Source organism: Rhinolophus ferrumequinum, chromosome 8 (genome assembly GCF_004115265.2).
Source record: "Rhinolophus ferrumequinum isolate MPI-CBG mRhiFer1 chromosome 8, mRhiFer1_v1.p, whole genome shotgun sequence".
NCBI lineage: Eukaryota > Metazoa > Chordata > Mammalia > Chiroptera > Rhinolophidae > Rhinolophus > Rhinolophus ferrumequinum.
The window spans coordinates 59,397,491-59,403,331 of record NC_046291.1 but is presented as its reverse complement, the minus strand read 5'-3'; the positions used below and the strand labels follow the sequence as shown (position 1 = coordinate 59,403,331).

Below are 5,841 nucleotides of genomic sequence, written 5' to 3'. Positions count from 1 at the left end.
TTCAAAGTTGTGGAGCCCAGCAGCCAACCCACAGAGTTACTACAGGACAGAAAAATTCCTTGCCTGCAGTAAAAGACACAAAACTTTAGGGCAGTGAGCAATGGAGGAGACTATGCCTGTGTAAAGGTGGGCAATTAGGCTGCAGTGAAGCTGAGCCCCTAACCGGTTCCGTGAGACCTACAAATTTTGTTTGTTTTTGAACTTTGTATAATTGGAATTAATCAGTATACATTCTTTGATGTCCGGCTTCTCTTGCTCAGCATTATTTTCAGTATTCTCCATGGTGTTATGGGTAGCTATAGTTCATTTACTTTTCATTGCTAAATGGTATCTCATCATATTACTATATCACAATTTGTTTATTCTTTCACCAGTGAACATTTGTGTTATTTCAACTTTTGCTCTTTTATACTCATAAATACTGCTGCTAAGAATATTCTGATACATATAACCTGGTACAAATAAGCTTTCATTACTTTAGGTAAGATACCAGAAGCAGAACAGCTGGATCATAGGAATGAATATCATCAAGTTCATTGATAACATCACCTTTTTCTAAAATGTTTGTACCAATTTACATCCCCAGCAGTATACGAGTTTTTGTTGTTCCATATTCTCATCAGCTCTTGTTTTGAGTTGATTTTTTTTTTCTTTCTCTTTCCTTCCCTCTCCCCTCTCCTTTCTTTTTGGTTATAGAAGAGAAGTTTTAAATTTTATTGTGGTTGAATTAATAAATCTTTTCCTTTGTGGTTGCTATTTTTTGTGTCTTACATATGAAAACTTTACCTACCTTGGAGTGAAAAAGATACCATGTGGTCTCTGAAAACCGTTTTTGTTTTACCTTTCACATTTAGGTCTATATTGCATGCTAACTAATTTCTGAGTATAAGTTAGAATATAGTTTCATTTTTTTCCAAATAGATACCCAATTATTCCAGCTCCATCTCTTTTTTAAGTGCTCACGTTATTTTTATATGCAAACTGTCACTGTCTAAAGCTTTCAGAAGGACATGTACAGATATTAACCCCTGCAGAGACGAGGGTCATCAGGAATTAGGGACCCTCCCTCCTGAGTAGGGAGGGGGCACAGGAGTGTTACAGAAATATTTAGAGAAATGACTGTTCTGCTGTGGTTAAACTCTAGTCCTGATTTGCTCCGTCCAAAGACGGGGTCCTCAGTAAGCAATTGTCCACTCTTTGACAGAGGCATCATGGGAGGTCGTGACCAGCGTGTGCTCATCCAACCAGGCCAGGCTGCTGTCGTGGTGGAGTGTGCATCTTTGGATCTTGATTCTGGTCTCGGGGTCCACTCAGGGTCCAAAAGCTCGTTTTCTGGTGACTAGGCCAGGCCGATGATCTTTGCATGGTGTCCACAAAAAACGTTGTTCTCCAAGTAGCCTTTAGCAACACTGAAGATCGTGACCACCTTGCTGGCTTTGCATAGCGCGAGGAAGGTGCTGTCATGGGAATACACCAAGCCAGTCACAGGGCCTTGGCCTTCAGCAGCTTGCCCTCGTCCTTCAGCAGGATGCACAGGATGGAGTATAAGCAGACTTTCCTGCCCGTTCTCCTGACAGCTACCATGTCCCCACCGGAGTGTGCTGCTACCACTTTGGGCCTGTAGTAGGGGTCGTCAAGACCGCAGCACTTCTTCTGACCCGTCAGCACGCCTATCTGCTGGATGCAAACAACCACCACGTATTCTAGACGGCCGACAGCTATGCACTTTGGTTGGACGTCCAGTTTCTCGACGCCCTGTCTGCTATAGTCCCGCACCATGAGATTGGTGTACCGCACCATGAGGTTGGTGTACCACGCCGTGTTGTCCATGCTGCAGCTCAATAGCTGCCCACGCAGACTCACCCACAGTCATCCTGGACAACTGGTTCGTGTGGCCCTTCCCAGCGAAGGGGTTGTTCTTTCCCATCTCGAAATCCCAGCAATTAATGTGTCCGTTGTGGCTCCCAAAGTAGATAAAGGACTTGTCGTAGTTTTTATGCACCCTCAGGCACTGGGTCAAGTTGCTGTGATGATCCGCAGAGGTTTGCTGGGTTGTTTTTGTCCAGGTAATTGATGTACTCAGTGAGATGCTGAGGAGGTGGTCCTTCTGCCTCAAACAGCCCAGCTGCTGGTCCAGAAAGGTGGAGCCCATGGTAAAGTGTTGACGACAGAGTTGACATTGAGGTCCCAAATTTTAGAAGTTTTTGTCTCCGGAAGCAGAAAGCAAATGAATGCTATCAGGACTCTAACTAATAGCGTAAATACCTCTGTCACGAGCCTTTTTTCCTCCCAGTGTGCACACTTTCTCTCCCTTCTCGCCAGCATAGATGTAGTATATCTAGTGGTCATCACTGGCCATAGCAAGTCTGTTCCCATTGGGAGAGAATAGCATGCACAGTTGACAAAGCAGCTGTGGTAGCCAATTGTAAACTTGAACTTGAAAGGTGGCCCCTCAAAGAACGTGGCACAGTTATCATCGCTGCCCGTGACCAGCTGGTATGGCCTGTTCTGCTGGATGTCCAAGCTGTTGATGGTTTTGTTGTGTCCCGTGATTTCGCGCATGGAAGAACAACTGTTCCACAAAAGATAGCTGCGAACTTCTCCCTTCCTTCCCCAACCACTGCGATCCTCTTACATTCTTCGGTCCAAGCAATATCCTTGCTCTTCCCAGCGAAAAGCTGATATTCCTACTTCAAGAGGTGCTCCATCTGTGTGGTATTGCAGATCCTCATCTTCCCAGACACATCTCCAAAGGCGATGTAGAAACGGTTTAGCTTGTCCCTGGCCACCACCATTTGATGGACATGCTCTATATAGATGTCAGCAAGGATGGGGTTATTGATATTTCTTAGAATCATGCACTTTCCATTGGTGTAAAGAAAATTGTTGCTCTTGGGGTTGCCGCTGATGATTTTGGAGATGCCCCTCTCCGTCTGGGGGAGGCTGACAAAGAGCTTCTCTGTTGCCTCTACTGGGAGAGGTGGCCGCCATGGTGAAGGAGTGCAGGGGACCGTGAGAATTTCTGATCCACGATCCTGGCAGGGCCTTTTGAGAATGCCTTCGCCCTGCCTGCAACTCCAACTTTGCCCCTCCCCATGCTGAGATCACTCAGGTCGCTTCCAAGGGCAGCATGGCACTCACCAGCCTATGCTTGCACCCCTCCCCATCCAGCTCCATGTTAGTCTTTCTCCACTGTTCTTCAGTGCCAGCATTGTCATGGGTCCATATCAGCATGAGTCATTTCTGAATTCTACTCTGCTCTTTGAATTCTGAAATCCAATTATTTATCTAACCCTGCACTAAAATCACACTGTTTTAATTCCTATAGCTTTACAGTAAGTCTTGACATTTAATAGAATACTTATACTGATCCAATACCCAGGATCAGCTACATAAGGACCCACTGAAAAATAAAAACGTGGGGACTTTTCTTCAAAAATTATTATGAATATCAAGATGATGACAGCAGAGTGTTAAACTAAGCATGAGGCCCTTCCAAGAGCAGGACTCTGAGTAACCTCACAGGTCACATGCCCACCAAGCCAGCATAGCTCCTACCTTAAATGTCAGTGTTCATGAATAAAGTTTTATTGGAAACAAGCCATGATCATTCTTTAATGTATTATCTATGGCTGCCTGTGTGTTACAACAGCAGAGTTGAATAGTTGCACCAGAGCCTGTGTGGCCCACAAGTCTAAAATATTTATTATATGGCCCTTTAAGAAAAGTTTGCAATCCCTGCCTAAGATTTCAAATATAGTTTTAGAGGAGTAGGAAAGAATTTATGGAGAAAGTAGAAGTTGGGTTGTGCCTTGAATGATGAGCAGGATTTGATATGTTAAGATAAAGGGGAAATGCCTCTTAGACATGGAGAAAGCATGAAAAATTTGTGCAGTAAGGAATAAATGTATTGAAATCAGGCCAGTGAGAATGACCTATTAACACAGAGTATGCACTTTGGGAAATAATGGAAGATAAGCTTGAAGAACAAGAAAGCATCCAGAAAACTCTGGAAAATGGAATCTAAAATTTAAAGAACTTTTCCAAAAGCAAGCATACCCCATTTTAGGAGTATGAGACATTTGTAGAAGACAATTTTTTCTTGAAACATAAACTTGAACATGGTAAAAACTGGAGATGTAAAAGAAATCTTAGTACTCCTGTTCCACGTTATAAACCAATATTTTGACGTATGTTTTTCAGTAGTGTTACCAGGCATATAAAATTATCACATACATACACATACACACATTTCTATAACTTTCCCTATTTATAGTCATCAATAACAACTTATGAATAATAGCTACTTAATTAATGTTTTCCTTACCTCTGATCATGTGTCTCCCAAATGGAACAGCTACCCTTACCCATGAGTCTTCTCTATGGCCCCTTTTGAAGGCCATAAAGCTCTCATTATTTACCTCTCAACTATAGGCAGACAGGACAGTAATCACATGTCAACTTTATTGAATATTTGCCTTTTCTCCTATAGGATATGAGGTCCTCTGACATAAACTAAGCCACTTCTTTCTTTTATCTGCCCACTGCGCGGTCAGGATGCTATTACTATTCTGTACCAAAGCTGTCCAAAGACCAAACCATAAAGGAGGAAAATCTGAAAATCTGTATTTTCAGTGTCCTTTATGCTCACTCTCTCATAACAACATTACAACTAGGATTTTCCCAGCACCACAGTCTAGATAGTCTGCTTAGTAAAATAAATTTACTTTTTACCTTCTTGTCTCCTACATCAGCCTCCTTTAAATGTTAATGACTAATGACAATTTAATGTGTTAGGTACTGGGGAATATTAATTTTTAACAGGATTTTTTTTAAACAGCAAAGATTTAAAAACAAAAGGAATGAATTTTAATAGAAACATTTCACACAATGCATTTGAAATGATACTTGCAAGCACAGGTCTTTCTAGCAGTCTTCAAAAAAAAAAAAATCAGGCCATGTAGCAACTGTCATCTCCCTTTACCTTTATGTAACAGCCTACCTAGCAGTCAATGTTCATTGTATATCTAGAGGTATAGCTATTGCCCAAGGAACCCCTCCGGAGCTTAGGAGCTTTGAGGCTGAGTGGGCCCCTGAGACCAATCTGGAAGTCACACTACTTAGGCTATTAAGGTAACCCTCTACCTACTGGAATATACTGTTCACTCAAAAAGGGATATTTATAGGGTTTGTAGAAACCTCTAGGCTCCATAAAATAATAGATTTGCATGCAGTACCCACTTCAACTAAATTCTCTTACAGTTCATAGGAGAAATTCACTTGCTGAAAATCAGTTACTCAGCTTAAGAGTTTAATTATTCATTTGGTCCTAAGCTGCAGGAGTAAAGTAGGAAAGGCTCAGCCAAGCAGGCCAGACTCTGAGAAAAGGAAGAAGCCCTCAGAACCGTCTCTGGGTCTTTTCACAGGACCAAATGGTAGCAAAAACTTGGTACAATTCATGAAGGGAGACCCATGTGAACGGCTTAAGGATTTTCTAGTATTTTATCATTAACAGCTGTTGTCTGTGGATTCAAATTTTTGAAATGGAAAGGAGGAAAAAAGGAAGAACTTGTAATATTTTTACTGTGCTAGGTGCTTTAGAAATTTTATGAAGATATAGCCACAATTTTCACCGTTTTAATGATAAGGAAACTAGATCATAGAAGTTAAGCCACTGAAGCAAGAACACATGATTAACTCTACCCTATATATCTCCTGGCTTCTCTTTATTCATTGAGTGGCTATATTCATTTCTCCGGGTCTCTGGTTCAGGCTGCCGAATAGTGCTGCTTTGGAATCCTCTAGCTGAGTAGCAGTTGATGGATTTCATAATATCAACTC

General features: G+C 41.9%; 1 pseudogene; it reads right to left on the bottom strand.

Moving 5' to 3' along the window:
• Positions 1-1,175: 1,175 nt before the first annotated feature.
• Positions 1,176-3,218, bottom strand: LOC117025561 (WD repeat-containing protein 1-like; annotated as a pseudogene).
• Positions 3,219-5,841: the final 2,623 nt, after the last annotated feature.